Source organism: Bos mutus, chromosome 2 (genome assembly GCF_027580195.1).
Source record: "Bos mutus isolate GX-2022 chromosome 2, NWIPB_WYAK_1.1, whole genome shotgun sequence".
NCBI lineage: Eukaryota > Metazoa > Chordata > Mammalia > Artiodactyla > Bovidae > Bos > Bos mutus.
The window spans coordinates 72,096,938-72,118,061 of NC_091618.1; positions in this window are offsets into that span (position 1 = coordinate 72,096,938).

Sequence of the window (21,124 nt, forward strand, 5' to 3'; positions counted from 1 at the left end):
GCAATATTTACTGTTAAGTCATGGGAGAGTCAAGAGATACCAAGGATCTGGGAGGGACAGCTTATTGCAGTGTCTGGGAATGCTTCCTGGGAAAAAGAGGGTTCAGAAGGGCAGGGAAGGCAGGTGAGAAATGTCTAGGTGAGGAGAGAAACATGAAAATCAGCTAATGACAGCAAGGAGCAGGCTCCCCAAGAAATAAGAACAGTCTTTAGGACATTGCATAATTCATATTAGAACACACAGGATGATTTTGAGTCTTGCCTTTTTTTCCTCTAGTCTTACTGTCCCTGGTTATCAGTGAGAGGCAACAGAGTTCAGTAATACAGAAAGAGGACTTGCCGTAGCAATCAGGTTTGAATCTCACGTTGTCTGGATCATGCCACTTCCCCTTTCTGGACCTCAGTTTTCTCCCTCTGCAAGAGGGGTAGGTAATAACAGAGCCCACTGCATGGACCGTCACAGGCATTAGACGGTCAGTCTCTGTGCAGGGCTCAGACCTGTGTCATCCTATGTCCTATGTCAGTGCTCTCCTCTGCGTTTTCCTGTTCTGCTTATCCTGGGGACTAACTTAAAGGACATGGAAGAAGTGGCTGGAGGTCCAAGGAGTCCCCCTGCCCAGCACCAAGGACTGACCCTTTCTCTTTCTCTCACTGAGAATGTAGGTGAAAATTGAACCAATCTTACAGCCATCATCATCTCCTTTCTTCCCATGCCTTTTGGGAAAGATATTTTCTTTCACAAGACTGAAACTAGGCAGGTAGAGAACATTTTGCAGTTTTAATTAATACAGATTTATCTACCTCCCAGGGCTGTTTGTAGAATTAATCCCTACCCAGTGCCTTAAGCTTCTTAGCAGACAGGCACTGTGTTCTCGCCAAATAAGCTGGTCTCTGGATCTTTCAACCCAATTCTCTCAGCCACTGCCCCCTCATCTCATATAACAGCCTCCTTGCTCTCTTTAAATTGGTTGGCTGGCCTGTGTGAATTTAAGTTTATCCTCTGCCTGGTGCAATTAAGTGTGAAAATCCTTGATCCTTGCCTTGGGCGAGGGGAGGTAGGGATGTTTGTGTGGTCTGGGCACAAGGCTGGGGCTCAATCCTGAAGTGACTCTGACAGGCGATGCTATAGTCCCTGACCTCCTGGCTGTGTTTCTGAGAAACTCATGGAGTGGCTGAAGGCATGAGGGAGGGATTCAGAGTGCAGAAGGAGCAGGGCTGGAGGATATGGATGGATTTGATAACTGGGTAGAATAGCCTGAAAGCATGATCCCTGAATTAGTCATAGGGTCCTACTTAGAAACTGTTGCAAGAAATAAATCTGCTCATCGATTTGTAAAATCTTGTTTTATCTAGGATATATCAATATAAATAATTTGCATCAGGGTTTTGCCTAGCTCCATGCTTTGCTTTTGTTGATTTGGTTTGTTCCTGTGTGGGCATCTTATTTCTTGAGAAAACTCAGAACAAAGTGTTACAAACACTTCTCAGCTCTTCGGGCGTATTTAAAATTTAATTCCTTGCTACTTTAGCACACGTCTTAACCAAGCTGCAATGACCTGGGTAAATGAAGTAAAAAAGACAGCAGGAGATTCCATGAGCCAAAGAACCATAATAAAATGTTAAAAAGTACCAAGGAATACAATAACTAAAATTGAGGCTATCTCTTTGCCTGTGACATAATTGCATCAGCAGATTAATTTTACAAATGCTATTTTTACATGCGTTAGTCCTCACCTTGGCCTTGCTAGTAGTGACCAAACATAGCTCAAATCAAATTCTGATAGAGCTTCAAAAATCCTTTAAAGTACAATTTCCTAAAGAAGAAACTATGAGAAAAACAAATGTTGTATATTAACACGTATACATGGAATCTAGGAAAAAGGTACAGATGAACTTATTTGTAGGGCAGGAATAGAAACACAAATGTATGGACACAGTAGGGTGAAGGAGGAGTGGGATGAATTAGGAAATTAGGACTGACATATATACGGTCATTATATAATAGATAGCTAGTGGGAACCTGCTATAAAGTACAGGAAGCTCAGCTTTGTGACCTAGATGGGTGGGATGGGGGTGGGATGGAGGTGGACGTGGGAGGGAGACCCAAGAGGGAGGGCGTATACATAAACTTAGAGCTGATTCACTTCATTGTACAGAGAGAACTAACAAAACATTGTAAAGCAGCTATGCGTGCCTGCGTGCTCAGCTGTGTCTGACTTTCTTTGACTCCATGAACTGGAGCCCATTTTTTTCAGGCAAAAAAATTCTGGGGATCCAACCCATGGGATTCCATTTGATCATGGAAATCCAATCCAGGGATCAAAACCGTGTCTCCTGCATTGCAGGTGGATTCTTTACTGCTAAGCCTCTAAAAAGAATGGTTCTCAAACTCTGGGTTGTATCAGAATCACCAGTAGAACTTATGAAAAAGTACAGAATCCTGTGCTTGTTGAGGGAAAACAGGGCCTGAGCCTCTGAACTGTTACCAGCTTGTCCCCAATAATTGTGATGCTCAGCATGTTTGAGAATCGCTGCTTTAAAAGCCAGTCCAGAAGTAGAGAGAAGCCCAAGAGAGGGGTGGTTGGGGCCAGGCCTAAGAGCTTGTCAGAATACTGAATCCAAAAGTGTTTGCTGTGTGTCCACCATCTATCCAGCTTAGGTTACAACACCACTAATATCTCATGACATTCTAGGTAGTATACTGTTTGTTTCTCTAGATACAGTCCATCAGGGAATAAAGAGAATAAAATGGAAAGAGTGACAAGGTACAACTCAGTTGGTCTCCAAAATTCCTTTCCTAATCAGTAAGTACTCCACCACTGACACTAGATGATATAAAAGTAGCTGTGAGAAATTCTAAATGAGGGACAAAAGCTCATGTCCATGAATTCATTATTAATCCTTTTTATTTTTACTTTTTGCGTCTCTAAAACTGAGCCTGAAATATACTAAAATCTACCATCATAGGACTTCCCTGGTGGTCTAGTGGTTAAGACTTTGCTTTCCAATGCAGGCGATGTGGGTTCAATCCCTGATCAGGAAGCTAAGATCCCAAATACCTCTCAGTCAAAAATCCAAAACATAATACAGAAGCAATATTGTAACATATTCAATAAAGACTTTAAAAAAATGGTCCACATCAAAAAAAAATTTTTAATTAAAAAAAATAAAATCTACCATTTTTTAACAAACTTTTATAGTTTATGAGGTCAATACCTATTCCATGTAACAGAAAACTTTCATAATTTCTGGCTTGTTTATTTGTAATTTTAATAATTTCGACTTGAGAAAAAAATGCCAAAAGGCTGTTTCTAGGTAGCCTTTCCACAGAAATTACCTGAGCACATCATTAATTACCTCTGAGTCAAAGAAGAGAGCTCTCTACTCCCTTCCCAAGCCAGACATGAGAGATACGTGGGTGGGGTATGCCCATTTGGATGGATAAAATGGCATTTCTTCATTTATCATTGAAGATCTGGGCTTCCCTGATGGCTCAGATGGTTAAAGAATCTGCCTGCAATGCAGGAGACCTGGGTTCTATCCCTGGATTGGGACATTTTGCTGGAGAAGGGAATAGCTACCCTCTCCAGTACTCTTGCCTGGAAAATTCCATGGACATAGGAGCCTGGTAGTCTACAGTCCACGGGATCGCAAAGAGTTGGACACGACTGAGTGGCTAACACTTTCACTTTTCAATTATTATTATTGAGTCGGTTAGATCTGTAATTTTGCCAAAATCCAACGAACTGAAACAACACTGGATTAAGATTGGGAAGCGAGGGCAGTTGAAAGGGACTGAGAAAAGGAGACTCTTTGAAGACGCTCACCTGGGAATAACAGATTCTGTGCATTATGAAATTCATTTGAACATGCCTAAGGGTATTTTCAAAGCTTCCGAAGTTAAAATGTGACAGAAGGAAAAAAAGAAAGCATCCATAATTTTAAAATTTCAACCTTAGATTTACTAAAGGAAAGGCTGAAATTTCTAAGCACTTGCTTAGAAAGGCCACAAATCTCAGACAAGTATGATTCAAATCCTGCCATCACTTTTGACATTCCTATCCCACCCAAGGAGCCACAAGGAAATCCCTACATGTATTTTCTTGCAGAGTGAGTCTGGGACTCATTTTAATGACTGTATCATGGTCACGGGCTTCAGCTTTTAACATGATAGTTTAATGCTGATGAAACTCAATAACAACTTACTGATATTAACTCACATCTTCTCAGAAAATTCCTGTTCCAGTATCAAGTTTCAGTGATTTTTTTGGAGAAAGGAGCGTGATTTAAAAAAAACAAAATCTACAGCTCTGATGAATACATAATATGGACCTGATTTTAACATTATGTCTGTTTTCAGGATAAAATTATTTATTTCATTTGATGGAACTCCTAAAAAACAGCTTTTAGTCACATACAACACCTCAACTGAAATAAAGTTCTATCGCTCTAATTCTTCTTACTGAAATTCTCATTAATAGCCCCTTGATTTTCATGATCAAAGATTCCTTGCTCTATGAAGGTGTGTCTCAGCCATTTTCAAATATTCTTCATTGACTTTGTGGGAGTAAGTTTATAGGATTGTATGGAATCAATATATTAACTATTTATTTATTAGTTTAAAAGACTAATCTCCAAATTAGCTAATAGCTCTTATGACAAACCTAGACAGCATATTAAAAAGCAATGACATCACATTGCTGACAAGCATCTGCATAGTCAAAGCTATGGTTTTTCCAGTAGTCATGTACAGATGTAAGAGTTGGACCATAAAGAAGGCTGAATGCTGAAGAATTGATGCTTTTGAATTGTGGGGCTGGAGAAGACTCTTGAGAGTCCCTTGGACAGCAAGGAGATCAAACCAGTCAGTCCTAAAGGAAATCAACCCTGAATATTCATTGGAAGGATTGATGCTGAAGCTGAAGCTCCAATACTTTGGCCACTTGATGCAAAGAGCCAACCTAGTGGAAAAAACCTTGATGCTGGCAAAGATTAAGGCCAAGAGGAGAAGTGGGCAGCAGTGGATGAGATAATTTACAAAGCATCACTGACTCAATGGACATGAGTTTGAGCTAATTCCAGGAGATAGTGAAGAACAGGGAAGCCTCGCGTGCTTAGTTCATGGAATCGCAAAGAGTTGGACACAAGTTAGCGACTGAACAGCAAGAATAAGACATTTTATTAACAAGTAAATCCCAGCTACAGAGATATCCAGATGGCAGGTAATAGCCAAAGAAAGAAGAATCACATACATATTTGGTGAAAATAAAGGGCACAAGAGTCCAGAATGAGTTTCATGATTCATAGTAACAAATTTTGCCTATCAAATTTGAATAATAATAATAGTAGCATTGCTCCTGTGATCAAAAACTTTATGTCCCACAGTCCTGATATTCCTTTAGTATTAATTGAGAATGAAAGCAAGTAGCTTAGAGGCAGACACACAGTCATAATGAGGAGATCCTGGTATCACATTGCCTCTTTCTTTCAAGAAAAGAAAAGAGTGTTGGCATTACCAGGAATAGAACGAAGAGACCAGGCTTCTTGGAGCATTTCTGTGTCACTCAGTGTGCCACCCTGGGCAAAACTTCCCCCCTATCCAAGTGTATTCTCCTCTAAGGAAAATGAGGATCACAGTCAGAATCTGACTGCCTCAAGGCTTTCATTTGAGATTCAAGAGTCAGTAATAGAGGTGAGCACAAGATAGTATAGTTGCATAACGCCACTTTTGCCTTTGCAAGTTTTCTTGAGCTGCCCTCAGAATTCTGTTCCTAAAAGAAGTCAAATCATGCAGCTTTTCTCTTCAGAGACTCTTGGTCGCCCATAATATAGAGAGTAAAATTCAATAGCACGCAATATCCTTCATAGTCATGTGCTTCTCTATTTCTCTCTGTGTTTCCACAAACCAACCACACTTTTAAACATTTCACATGCTCTCATATCTGGATCTTTGCACAAACTGTCTAGTTAGCTCATGATGAAATTCTACCTCTCCTCAATGATCAATTCAAATGTAACATTCCCTTAAAGACACTTTTCCTGATAACATTCACTCATTCAATTATTTTGGAGTGTCTTTTATGTGCCAGGCATCAGAACTGTATTATTTTATTTTCCCTATAATGGTACTTTGTGTGTATTTCTAACATAGTGCTCATTTCAGCCTGCTTCCTGGGATTTTTTTTTATTACTTTACAACTAAATTAGAAGTTATTTGAGAGAAGAAATTGTTCACTCTTCATCTCTTTATCTCCATGCTAGTACATAGAAACCACTTGTCAAATGCTTGTTGAATGAATAAACTATGTTTTATTCAGCTTGAAATTTATATGGTTTTGATATCCAGGTACCTCAAAAACTCTGAAAGGATGAAGGACAATTTCTGCCATTTTTTATTCTAGAAATGAGTGGTTATAATTCATGCATGTGAAGGCTTTGAACCTTATTTACTACCATCTTGATAAATCACAGTCATTCAATACTTTCTTCTCTCTCTCCACCTTGGTTACTAGCTCTGAGCCATGAGAGGAGCCAAGGTGGGACTGTGGCCCATCTTCCAGATTTGTACTCCCTAAAGACAACCAGGCTTCTAAGCTCACATCCAGGATAATCCCTATTGGATAGCTTAGCCTTCTGTATCAAGCTAACTCATCAGAACTGGATTTTATACCCCAAACATTATCTAGATAATGAACAAGGAAGCTAGAGATACATAACAAATATCCATCACACATTTCAGAAATATTTTCCAGAATGATAAAGCTCAAACATTTGGAAAGGGTGTGTCAAGAGTTACTCATAATACATAGCAATAATAAGTAAGGCAATTAGCAGAAAAGAGGGCACCACCCACATAGAGTAGTCCCTTAGGAATTTTAATTTAAATTCCTGGATCAGCTTCATTCTAGAGAAATGTGATATTTTTTTAACCATCAGAAACCCACTTAATCCCAGTAGGAGGCAAAGATCTTGAGACGACAGTGTACCTTCCTGCTTTCTTGGGTCTCCTTTCTTCCTCATTGTCAATAAATAGCTTGATTTTCTATCCAGAACTCACACTGAATATGGGCTTTTGCTCTTAGATCATCTCTTTCCTCCTTTCCACCATGAAGAGAAATACATACAATGGGGTGATTTCTATATGAAGTTGTGCCCTGATGGCTATAAAGGGTATATTTCTTGTAGGATAGCAACCTTCCAAGTACCCCAAAGTACAAAGGATTAATGAAAGAGATGGAGGAGGTAATAAATTGTATTTAGAAGAAGATGAATTAGAGATATATTTGTATGCTGGGGAAGAGAGAAGCTGGAGGAGATAACTTCTCCACTCTGGGCTAAAGGACCAGTGTTCTCAGAGCCCCTCACATTACTGTGCTGGCCTCTCTGATCTCTGCATTGCTACCCAACAGAACAAGGTGTGCCCAAAGAGGGGCATTTTCTTCTTCCCTCTCAACATGCCAGCCTAAACGTGGAGAGCAGGAGGGGTGCTGAAAAGTTCCAGGCAACCCCATATCCAGAAGAAGGGCAAATAGTCTTTTCTTCAGGCTTTCCTTGTGGCTCAGGTGAAAAATGAAAGCCACCAAACAGTCTGGAATTATTCCACTGGTTAAAATTAATAAGCACACACACATACTCACCCCCAGTGGATATATGTATGTGTACAATTGAATCACTTTGCCGTACACCTAAAACTAACACAACACTGTAAATCAACTATATTTTAATATAAAATAAAATTTTAAAAAGCTATGGAATAAAAGCCTTAAAGATGGAAAAAAATAGACCAAAAGAAAATAAGACATTGATAGTCTTGCTCTTGAGTGATAGTATATGGGTTATTTTGTCTTTCTTCTTTCTGTGTATCTCTATTTTCTACAGTAAACTTGCTTTCTTTTTAAAATAAGAGTGCAATTATATCAGAAAATCTTCTGCCTTCAACAAGCAGCTCTTTCCCACTGACCAAGATTTCCATGAAAATGCCATCTGTATTGGTCAGAGGGGACAGTGGGGTTAACAAGGTGTTTCAATAGGAAGGGCAGAATACAGTCTTTGTTTTCAGGGCTCTCTGGGGCTTTTGTACTTTTTTCTTTTCTCTTCTTAGAAATGTGAGAATGACCCCCTGCCCAGAGAAATGACCTTGGATTTAAATTTGAAATACTAGCACAGGCTAAATGCCTGAAAAGGGGCACTGCATTCAAGAACAGGAGGTAAAATGTTTCTCTGTTCTTTTTTGATGTGTGATGCATCCATCAGATCACTTGCAAGAAATGGATTGTTGCATTCTTCCACCTCTGGCAGCTGTAAAAAAATTTCTTGTCCCCTTCCCCTCCCCTCCAAGTAAGAGCAGCCACAGTCTTGCAAGGTGGGACCCAGACTGCAGCCAAAACCAGGCAGGTGATCATTTGGCAAGAATTCATCTTTTCACTTTATTGCTTTCTTTGCACTATCTGTCAGGATGGATATGGTTCGTGGGATCCTCCATTCCCCAAAGGGTCTATGTTTCTTGCCTGTCAGTCAAAGACAAAAGGAATTCTCCAGTCAAAAAGGGTTCTTGTGTTATTTTGTTGGTTTGTCTTTTATCTTCAATAATATAGCAAGACTCCTTGCACCCCATGAAATGACATGATGTCTGAGGTTCACTTTAAATTATTCTACCCAAGATGAAAAGGCTGGGGGAGGGGAATGTGGCAACTAACAGGCTCTCCCCATGGGCTCCTGCAGGGTATTAGAGACCTCTAACTTCCTTCTAAAAGAGAAATGTTAAAACATCCTTTCTTCTATCAAACCCCCTTCAAATATCCTTGTTTTCAAACTTCCAACCTTCTCTTTTACAGACTAAGCAGGACGGAGGTTTTTACCTAATTTGCTATAACACATCCTATATAGGGATTTCCCAAGTGGTGCTAGTTGTAAAGAAGCTGCCTACCTATGCAGGAGATATAAGAGACGAGGGTTCAATCCTTGGATTGGGAAGATCCCCTGGAGGAGGGCATGGCAACCCACTCCAGCATTCTTGCCTGGAGAATCCCATAGACAGAGGAACCTGGTGGGTTATAGTCCATAGAGTCTCTAAGAGTTGGACATGACTGAACCAACTTAGCACGCACACAGGCATCCTGTATAGAAGTATTTGGCAGTACCCTATAGAATGTGGGTGTACTTAGCACCCACAGATTTCAGCTTTGACATGTCAACCAAAATTTTTGGACATCAAGAGAGGCATTTCAACATTCTGTTATGTTCACAATATACACATTATTAATTTTTCATACAGACTAACAGTAAACTTTTTCTTCATGGATAGCTCACTACTGCACCTGGCTGCCACTCATAGGGCATAATGAACATTCCATATTTTTGAAAATTCCAACACCATCAATAAACTTTTGAATTCACAGGGAAGATAAGAAGGAAATATGAAACCAGAAAATGCCAGAAAGGTTTCTAGAGCAATATCCCAAGCTTCATTACGGAAATAAGATATTATCTTGAAAAGGAGAGGTAGGCGTTGGCAGAATATCTGCATTGAGTCTCACAACAAATGATACAATTGATGGATTCTCACAGGACAGAGAAAAACCGGAAACCGCTAAGAGCATCTGGGTTGAAAAAGCACATCTTTATCCTTTCCTGATCTTCCATCTCAAATACACTCAGTGTTGTTTTTAGCTAGACCATTTAAAAGGATGGTACTTCATCACACGATCAATCACCCTTATTGGCCTCCCAGATAATACACATCGAAGTACTTTTTAAACTGCAAAATGATGAGTAAGTGTAAGATATCATGATCTTTAGACTAGCAGTTTATTCTTCTGGTTATAAGCTCTTGGTTTATGATCAATGTAAATACTCTCTGCAGAGGAACTTCATTTCTTCTTGCTTCTTTGTTATTGTGTGTGTGCTAAGTCACTTCATGTCTATCTCTTGGTGACCCTATGGACTATAGCCCACCAGGCTCTTCTGTCCATGGGATTTCCCAGACAAGAATACTGGAGTGGGTTGCCATGCCATCCTCCAGTGGACTTTCCCAACCCAGGGATTGAACCCTCGTCCCTTGCATCTCCCGCATTGGCAGGCGAGTTCTTTACCACTAGCATCACCTGGGAAGCTCCTCATCATTAATATGCTGGCACCAAAAAATGCTAAGAAAAGTGGAGACACAAGTTTCTCATTCCTGTATTTGCCACAACATAGTAGTGTGTTAAGAATGGGGAGATGGCCTCAATTAATGCCAAGAAATACTTAGCTTTGTCTGCCTGACATTTAAGAAAGATTGAATAGATGTAAAGCCTTCTTTTCTTTTATTTTTTTGAGTGTAGTTGATTTACAATGTTGTGTTAGTATCAGGTGCACAGCAAAGTGATTCCGTTATCTATCTATCTATATTTTCAGAGTGTTTTCCCTGATGCTGCTAAGTTGCTTCAGTCGTGTTCGACTCTGTGCAACCCCATAGACAGCAGCCCACCAGACTCCCCCATCCCTGGGATTCTCCAGGCAAGAACACTGGAGTGGGTTGCCATTGCCTTCTCCAATGCATGAAAGTGAAAAGTGAAAGTGAAGTCACTCAGTCGTGTCCGACTCTTCGCGACCCCATGGACTGCAGCCTACCAGGCTCCTCGGCCCATGGGATTTTCCAAGCGAGAGCACTGGAGTGAGTTACCATACAAATATTGAGTACAGCTCCCTGTACCATATGCAGGTCCTTGTTATTTATTTCATATATAGTAGTGGTAAAGCCTTCTGCAATGCTGTCCTTAAGAGGATTTTTGCTGTTCAATCACCCAGCCCTTTAGGAACTTGTACTGAGTACCTACTATACAGCATTGATAAATAGCAGGTACTGAGAAGGAATCCATCCGAATGGATGCTACAAAATAGATTTCCATGAAGGAAACTTAGAATGTTAAGAAAGAAAATAGTGAGAACAAACAGTTGTGAAGGGCTAGGTAGAGAGCATCCCTAGAGCTGAAGTAAAGCTAAATTTAAATATCCAAAGTCCCACCTCAAAAGCATTTCCTCCTTACTTCTCCATGAATCATAGAGAAAAATCTTAGAATAGGGATTTCCCTGGCAGTCTAGTGGTTAAGATTCCGCACTTTCATTGCCAGGTGGCCAGGTTTGATCCCTAGTCAGGGCACTAAGGTCCCACAAGCCACCTGATGTGGCCAAAAATAAATAAAAGCTAAAACAACCTTTACAAAGATCATAGAACAGTAGAGTCAAATCCTAGGCCCCCATGTAGACATTCCCTTAGTAACACCTCTATGACTTTTGATAGAATTATTTCCCTAACTGAAAGTTCACAATATGAGGTGGGGGGGTAGGGTATTCCACCTCTCTTATGTTCAGTGGATACAAAACTACTTTGTAAGGGAAAAGATTTATACAGATGCCCACTGCTATGATTATGGAGAATGATTTACTCCCTGAAGACTATCCTGCAATAATACCAGCCCAGGACTAAAATTAAGGTTGTAATAATAGTAGCTGCGTAACATTTATCTAGCTCTACTGCTCACCAAGAAATTTTAGCCACTATTCAGTTATTCAGAACAAGGAAGAATGTGTTTAACATTAGCCTGAAAGTAGAATAATCAAGGATATGAAACAGAGTTAGAGATTCCTTCTAACCCAATCCTTTGGCTGTGATGTGGCCCCAGTCGCTACTCTCCTGCCTGCTACAGAGTTGTCTATGTTGTTTCCTCAAATTCACTAAGTTAATGTCCTATACAGCTGCTTCTGTTCCATATGGAGACTGGCTCCACTTTGTTCCAAGACCTCCCTCTTCATTCTCTTCCCTGTATTATGGGTGGTCCAGCATTCCCTTTACTGAAGTGGGAAATCATTGTATAGCACATGACTATACTGGGGCTATAAAACTGGAATTGGTTGTGTTCTTAGAGTGTTAAAAGAAAAAGAAAGCATTCTTTTTAGTTTCTTACAGCTTCTTTCTCGTCGCTCTTACATGAGCTCTTGAAGAGAGCAGTCCAAGAATTTTCTGAAGCAGTCTCTCCCATCATCCATTGTCAATGAAGCAAGTTCTGTCCCCCAAGGGTCATCCCCATAAATTTCTCAGGTCCTGCTACAACAAAACCCTGGTACAGATGTACTATGTTGTTCCAGGCTCCTGGAGCAAGACCACCATGGACCAGCAATGCTCTATCCACCTCCTCCATCTGTGGTTTATGTTAAAGGCACCCTTTCAGACACTAGAATCTTGGCAGCACAGTTGAAGGGATGAAAAGGCTCAAAACAACAGTAAACAAGTTAGCAATAATTATAGCACAATTGCTACATGATGTTTTTCAGAGCATGTAAAAGCTGTCAGTTATCAGACTATTCATTTAGTGTCTCTTCAACATTATGATGCTATTTGAGTAGAGCCATTTCCTGTCCTAAAATCTCTTTATGGACTCAAGATTCAGAACCCTGGCATGTTTCAGTACATATGTGATGATTTTGGATGCCATTTAATACATATCATACTTTTAATGACAGTTTTCATTTAATGTTCCAACTACAAGAGACAGCTCTAAGAGGAAAATTTTAGATTTTAAAAAAAGTTTACGGATTGATAAAATGTAGCAAACCCTAAAAACTGAAAGCAAAATGAAATAATCTGTGTCTGAGTTGTCGGCACAATGTATAGAGGGGAACCACTCAATGACTTCCACTAAACATCTTAATACACGCCAAGAGGGGACACACACACACACACACAACTACAGTAAACAACTAACAAAGGGCTTAAACTTTTTTTCAGCAATCTATTGTTGGGATACATTTGCTGCTTATTCCCAGACTGTTGCAAATGCACTGTAAAATAAACCAAATTAAAAATAAATAAATAAATAAACCAAATTAGTAATTATGTTGATATCACTGTAAAGTGATATTCAGCCCCTGGGAAAAGAAATACAGGTGTAAGGTCAAATGGTTTAGTTAAAATGCTGTGGTCTTGAATATGAATCAGAAAAATCTGCATTTAAATCCATGATATACTTTATCTTTATAAAATTATATAATTACAGTATACATTTTCTTAGCTCTGAATGATGAGAAAAACAACTGGAAACAATGACCAACCCTCTAGCAATGAGTCCTCCAAGAAATCAAATCAGGCTTTCCAAATACCAATTTCCACCAGAATGAACCAGGGTTTCTCATTAAGATCCCATTAAGAGGCAGGAGGTAGACACAGAAAGACTGAAATATCTTGTCATATCAGAGAGCAAGGAAGCTTCCAAAGACCTCTAAGTTCATGCCAAAAAGATTCAGGCACCAGTTTGAAGAGGAGGCTCCTGCTGACCAAAATGAGAAAAAAATGAGCCTTATTGCAATGGTTTAAAACATAATGTGTTTTTAAATGTTAAAGTACATAATAGTATTTGTAAATGCTTAGTCACCATAGGAGGATGCTAAAGAGCTAACTTATCACTTTGAAAGCTATTAAACAAAAGCAAAGAATCAAGGTTCTCCTTTATAAATTGTACCACAGGTAACATGTAGGTGAGGGAAAGTTTCCTTTTATCAAATTATTCTGCTAGTAAATGAGGATCAAGGGATACAATTAGAATATTGCTCCCTAGATTCATAAAGAATTAATGGATCTAGGTAATAATCATTCGTGATTACTGAAGGAAATATATAACGATATCATCTAGAACATATTCTGGCTCAAAAATAAAGTAAAATGAATTTAATCAAGCTTCTAGATCTAAATACCAAGTTAAAGGAAATGTAAGCATAAAGAAATATGGTAAATAACACCATGAGATTCAAACAGCAAAATCTAGAAAAGGAAAGACTTTATAGGACAATCTATTTTCTTCAACAAACACATTGCAAGGGAAATAAAAGAGAGTCTTAGCAGCTTAAAGAGAATTAAGAGACATAGCAGCCAATCACAGTGTATTTACTTAGACTCCTATTGAAGTGTAAAGAAATTATGACACAATTGTGAAAATTTTGTATTAAAGAATTATTAATACCTGGGGTATAATAATGACATTACCATGCTTTTAAAAGGTCTTTATCTTTCAGAAATAGATGTTGAAATGATAGAATGCCTGTCAATCGAATAAAAATTCATATTTGAAAGCAGGACAGGAAAGTGTAAAATGTTTTCACCGCCCTTCGGCCTCCTCCCTCCTCCTCTCATCTGCATCTTGCATTAACCTGAACTCCCCAATGGCAGAAATACCTGCTCAACTATAAAGATCTACATTTCTCCTTCTGGTGTCACCCATGTAAATCCTTACAAGATAACACACCTTTCTCAATCCTTAATGACCCACTACTTACCTTGTATGTGCAGCCATCTTTGGTGAACTTTATGTATGATGCTAATATATCGTGTCCCTTAAAGACAGGGGTTGGTGCAGAGCAAACTAGTCAGACAGTCTGGGGAGATACTGGGCAGCATCCATTGGAAGTTCTTAGCTGAAATATTCACTTATGCCCTTATTAATTTTGGTAGTTATATTACTCATTATTCTGCCTATTTTGTAAGATCATTGTGTCTTGCATTAGCAAATACGTGACTGAGCCTCCAATTAAAATGATGATTACTGATCAACTTAAAGAGACTGATCAAATATATAGCCCTATAAGATCCCTGATTGTAATAGTGTCTAACTCTAGATACAGGAAGAAGCCTATATAAGAGGGAAACATTGCCCAGACCATAACAGAAGTTTGTGTGTATGTGTGCATATTCAGTCATGTCCAACTCTGTGACTCCATGGACTGCAGCCCACCAGGCTCCTCTGTGCATGGAATTTTCCAGGCAAGAATACTGGAGTGGTTGACATTTCCTGCTCCAGGGAATCTTCCCAACCAGGGACTGAATTCACGTCTCTAGCATCTCCTGCATTGACAGGCACATTTTTTACCAACTGCACCAGCTGGGAAGCTCCAGACTAGTAAAACAGGCAATTTAGAGGCTTTTGGTTACTGTTAAAAGGTCTAGTCCAGTAATAGTACATCGAATAGCTTATCAAAATCCTCTCCTGACCTGGGAGTGAGCATTCCCAGGGACAAATCGGTCGTGAAATGTTTCTCAAATCTTGGTCAAAATTAAGACCAAAATGGAAGGCATTGTAAAATGAAGAATGTTGCTCACTATCCAGTTCTACAAGAATCAAGTCATTAGCTACTGCAGTCACTGACCTATAGTACACTCTGAAAAGAATTCAGAGCTAAGAGCAGGATGAGGCATTTTGTGCTCTCAGAAAACTGACACAACTGACCTTCAGATAGTTAGATATTTCAGAAGAAAATTTTGTGAACCCAGTTTCTTGCATCTTCCTATACTTAGAAAAGCACTAAAACCATTAACCAAGATATCTGCTCCTCCCAAATTGTAGCAACCTTCTACTAAGATGTATTTGATTGCACGTAACCCTTTACCAAAAATCATGTATATACTGACCTCCCCTTTTACCTCTTTGGAATAGTTTTCTGAAAGACTGTGTTCCAGCTTATAATCCTCAGGTTGTCTTGAATAAAATTTTCCATTTCTTTCTTAGACTATTGATTAAGTTTTTCATTGACACAAATAATCTGAAAATTGCGAGGAAATAAGAACAGATAAACTAATTTTGGGTATTTATAGATAATTTTTTAATCTGGGAAATACATACATAGAGATTTACTATACTATTCTAAGTTTATATATGTTTGAAATTACTCAGGATAAGTCTTTCAAAAAGGTGTATATATTTAAAAAGAAATTGAAGAGAAGTAGCTTTTAAGGAAAAAAATAGTTTATGTAATATCACATGCCAAAATAAATTTCAGATGAATTAGTTAAATGTTTAAAAAAGGATATCACACAAAAAGTAAAGGCTATATAGATGAATAAATATTTTTACATTGGCAGTAATAAATTTCCCATCTTAAAAGCAATGAAATAATCACAGAGGAAAATATATGGACTACATAAAAGCTTAAAATTCCTATGTCTTAAAAACAAACAACAACAAAAAAAAACCTGGATAAAATATTTGTATAAACTCTGACAGAATAATGGTTAATATTATTCCTTCATAAAAGCCATGAACAAATCAATGAGAAAAATACAAGGACCTCAGAGAAAATGGGCACAAAAAGAAAATTCACAAAGCAGAGAATATAATGGATAATATTTATGAAAATATCAGTCTCCATGGGTAATTAAGGAAATGCATGCAAAATAAATAATATGTACAATTTACATACTTAAAATTTTAAATATTTAATGCTGCCATAAATGTTTTCTATAGGCACTATAATAGACTGCTGTTAAAAATGCAAACCAGGAGAAATTTTCTATAGGGTAAGTATGTCAATATATAGTAAGAAACATTTATAAACAAATATTTATATTTTCTGAGGCATTCTGTTGGGTTGGCCAAAATGTTCATTTGTTTTTTTCCATTTGATCTAATGGAAAAACCCAAAGCAATTTTTTGGCCAACCCAATACTTTCAGAAATTCAAGGATGCCTGATGCCTTCCCTGATGCCTCAGTAGGTAAAGAATCTGCCTGCAATGCAGGAGACACAGGCTCGATTTCTGGGTTGGGAAGATCCCTGGAGGAGGGCATGGCAACCCACTCCAGTATTCTTGCCTGGAGAATCCCATGGACAGAGAAGCCTCGTGGGCTACGGTCCCTAGCAGTGCAAAGAGCTGGACATGAATAAAGTGACTTAGCATGCAGTATGCCCTCTCCTGCTGTTGGGGACCCTTTTGCCATCATGAATAAGTCTGGGCTAGATTCCCGGAGGATGAGAGTCTCATGTGTCTGGGATGACAGCAATGCCAGTCATCCCAGACACATGAGTTAGACCATCCTAGACCACTCAGTCCTGGCAGAACCAACCCAGACCAGAAAAACATGTTCTGTCAATCAACAGAATCATGAAAAATAATAAATGTTTGTAGGTTTAAGTCATTAAGTTTGAAGTGGTCTCTTAATAAAAGCTAAATTATTGAAAAGTAATCAGAAAAAATGGGCAATTACATGTACAAAGATGTTCATTTTAATATCATCTATACTAATAAATTGGAAACAATATAAGTGTCCAACAAGAAAGAATTAGGTTAATAATAACTACAGATCTGAGATCATAAATCATTAAAAATCGTATTTTCAAAATGTAATGATATTTTATCATTGATGGTTTGGTCAATGATAAAATATTTAATGATATTAAAATATTTACAAGAGAAAATTGATTACAACTGATTATAATTATATGTAAAATATGATTTCCAATTATGCAAATATGTGTGTTGTATCACAGATGGAGATTTATTTTAAAAAATTACTGTTTTCAAATTTTCATGCAAGATCTCACTTTGTCTTTAGGGAGATTACTCCTGACTTCTGTGTGGTCCCTTGAAGTTATACAACCTAAAGGAAGAGTGAATATGTAAATGTGTTGAAGCAATCTACAAGCAGAAGGTTCTGACTGAGATGTTCTGTTTAATAAATGTAAAACAGCTGCATTTTAAAATTATATCTCTGAAGATCAGTTCCTTTAGAGAGTATTTTTTCTTTAAACTTGGACTTAGATGGCAATATACCATCAAATCATTGCTTGTCCTTAAAGAGAGATGTGCTGTTGTTCTGTGAGGTATAGCTCAAAGACAGAAAGATTTGATCTTCTGTTCATGTGACATTGGAGGATATCTGGAAATTAGGGTCCACGTCGGGCTTCATGCATCAATAATTTTGACTTTGGGAAATATTCTCTAAGGGTGGTACAAGTGAGTCATCTGCCCCAGTGGTCAGACAGATCATCTCCCTGTGGGTGGGGCTGGGGTCTTCTATTCTCTGAAGGGAATGAAAGTCCCTACTTTTAATCATTCTGTAAAAGGGTTAACACAGAGGCATTCAATACAGAGTCTAGAAGGCTGCTCTTGGACTCTACTGGAGTGGGTGGATTTCCATTCCATTCAAAATTGTGGCCAGTTTTATGAGTAGGCATTTCTAGAAGCAGTTTTAAGCTGTTCTCTATGTCAGATTTCTTTCGGTATCCCCTAAACTTCAGTAAACTCTTCTGGAAAATGCCCCACTTCCTCAGCTGTGCATCAGGGAATTAGGGAAGGGCTGTCCCAAGAATTGATGGGAAAGACCACAGACTGAGCTGTGTCCTGTTCTAAAACGTGGAGTGGCCATATCACTAGCAGTCATCAGAGAGGACCAGGAGAAGAAACACCTAACTGATCAAGTCACATGGTCAGCAGCTGCCATAGCATGGCTGTATACAGTAGAGGCCAGAGCAGAACAAGTCTATTTTTAAGCTTTTATGAGGCTAAGCCTCTGAAAAACTCTCAGAAGCTGCTGAGGAACACTGGCTCGCAACTCCATTGTTGGAACACAAATTAGCATAACTGGACATTAAAAATGATGGTTAAAGCAAGCAGGCCACAAGACCAAGTCCAAGGTACTACAAGGTCACTTAGTGGGCTTCCCAACTTTCTTCTAATAAACAGAACAAGATGCGAGTAACAGTGTGTAACTTCCAAGACCAGGACACTAGGACTCCCTCCTTGCCATTTTGAGAATCATCACTCTGAGGAAGCCAGTAGCTACATTGGGAGGACATGCAAGCCACCTTATGGAGAGACACATGGTGAGGACCTGGGACTCCAGCCAGCAGCTGTGGGGGTGGGCCTTTGTGAAAGCAGGTCCTCTAGCCCTGGTCAAGCATTCAGATTACAGTCTACTGACATCTTGATTGCAATTTCGTGAAAGACTGAATTAGAACCACCCAGCTAAGGCGCTGCTGAATTCCTGAGCCATAAAAACTGTGAGACAATAAACGTTTACTGTTATTTTTTTTTAATGAAGGTTAAAGAAAACTAACAAGGTCACCTTATTTTGTAATCTCAGGGAAACAAGTACTGCTGGGGTTGATAGTTTATGTGCAAATACATAAATGTCTATGCAGGAAAACAGACTGGAAGGAAATGCACCAGAATGTTACCCAACTGGGTCAATCCTTGCTGTGGGGTTATCAGAAATTTTTATTTTCTTTTGTATTATTTCCATATTTTTGCAAAATTTCTACCATAATAATCAGGAAAAAAAATGCTACTTAAAAAAAAAACTGATCAGATAGCCTTCTTTAAGAATATTATACTGTGACAACTTGGAGGGATGGAGTGGAGAGGCAGGTGGGAAGGGGTTCAGGAAGGAGGGGACACATGTATGCCTATGGCCAATTCATGTTGATGTATGGCAAGAAACCATCACAACATTGTAAAGTAATTATCATCCAATTTAAGAAAAAGAATAATGTATAGCTGTGTGAAAGGCTGAAGCTCCCCCAGAACTCTTCTATCTTACCCTACCTGCTTCAGAGAGTCTCCATCTCCTCCTGGCAAGTCTATATTTTGCATTCACAGTGATATAATTTCTCTTTCTCATTCTTCAATCTATCGTAAAATATTCTATTCAATGCTGCCACCCTAGGTTTTCTTCAGGAAAATTTAAATTTTAACAGAGGTGTAAGTTAAAGAAATGCAGCAATCCTCAGTGAGAATCTAGTCAATAGCCAAAAGCCAGAAAGGTATTTTGGATTGTTTGGCCTTTCCCAGAAACTAAGAAATTATCCCTACAGGCCCCTGGATAATTGAATTTTCTTTTTAAACTTATTTGCATATACAGCAAGATTCCTTGAACCTTTTTTCAGAGATTAGAACCTCAAATGACCTGATGGATGATTTGAAGGACTTCCTTTCCTCCATAGTCATGCATAGGGCTGCCATGCAGTAGCCACAAATACAAGCTAAGGACCACCAGTTTGTGTCTGGGGAAACTGTCAGCTAAGGTTGACCCAGAGCACACTGGCTTTCCCTTCAGGGCACTCTGCAGAAAGAAGTGATTGCCAAGTACCCAGATCCTAGAAGAACTGAATGAGTTTGTCCTTCATTTTCTTTCCCATAGCCAGTTTATGAGCACTAGTGAACCTAGGAAGGTGTCACAAAAAGTGGATAAAAGAGTGGAAGTGGGAATGGTAATGTTCCTGAAGGCCAGCTGTCTGCTTCGTAACCTGACCAAGGGGCGCCTCATCAACAACCACACAGCTCTCCCCTCCCTGTGCAAATGGAAGCCTTCATCAGTCAGCCAGGGGCTATCTCTCAGCATTCCCAGGCAGTCTCATGATCTTACCCAACACACTGTGGTGGGCAGCCAGTGCCCAGAGTCCACTGATGGGAGTCAGCCTGGGAAAGAACAGTCTTCTGCCATTTTCAACCTAGAGTAAATGTTCTCCCTCACCCGTGGTGCCCCTGAAATGGAGCAGGGCTGTATGGGGCCCTCCTGGAAACAAATCCTTTCTGCATCCCTCATTTTTTATTTGTAGAAAATAGGCTTCATTCAGGCACTCTACATTCCCTGAGTTCCAAAGGGCAAATTCAAACAAACTCCTTCCTTGCTTATCAAGGAAGGGAGGGGATGCAAAAACAAAGGAGGAGCAGTGAAGAAAACAACAGAATAACTATGGGGCAGGGTCCTGATTCCTCTTCAAGGAATATATGTATATGTATACATATATAGATATATATCTTTGAGTTCTTCTGTAGGGACCAATGCCTCCATGCAGGTGAAGGATGGTAACTTCAGGCTGAGCACAAGATTCCTAGAGCACTACCCTGTTACCTCACCACCAACCAATCAGAAGTCACATACCCTGTAGACCTCATCCTAAATTTTGCCCATAAAAACTTCTCACCCCGAATAAGCAGGGAGTTCTGGTTTTTGAACATAAGCCACCCATTATCCTTGCTTGGCTCTTCAATAAACCTTTCATTGCTCCAAACTCTGGCATTTAGGTTTGTTTTGCCTCACCTGACTTGTGCTCAGTAACACACCTTCAAATTAAGGTGTCTCCAAAAAAATGAGAAATGCAAGCAGGAAGTGTATGAGATTAGAAAGCAGCATCCCTGCCATCAAGCTTAAGCAAAGAGAAGAATGCAAGAAAGCATACAGATGGAGAAGGACAAGCCTACCTTTCATGATGTAATGAACAAAATCCAGTTTGCGTGTAATAAACCTGGTTAATCCACATCCCAATCCTGAGAGATGGATGGTATCAACTTCATTTTATAGATGAATATCAAAAGGGTGTA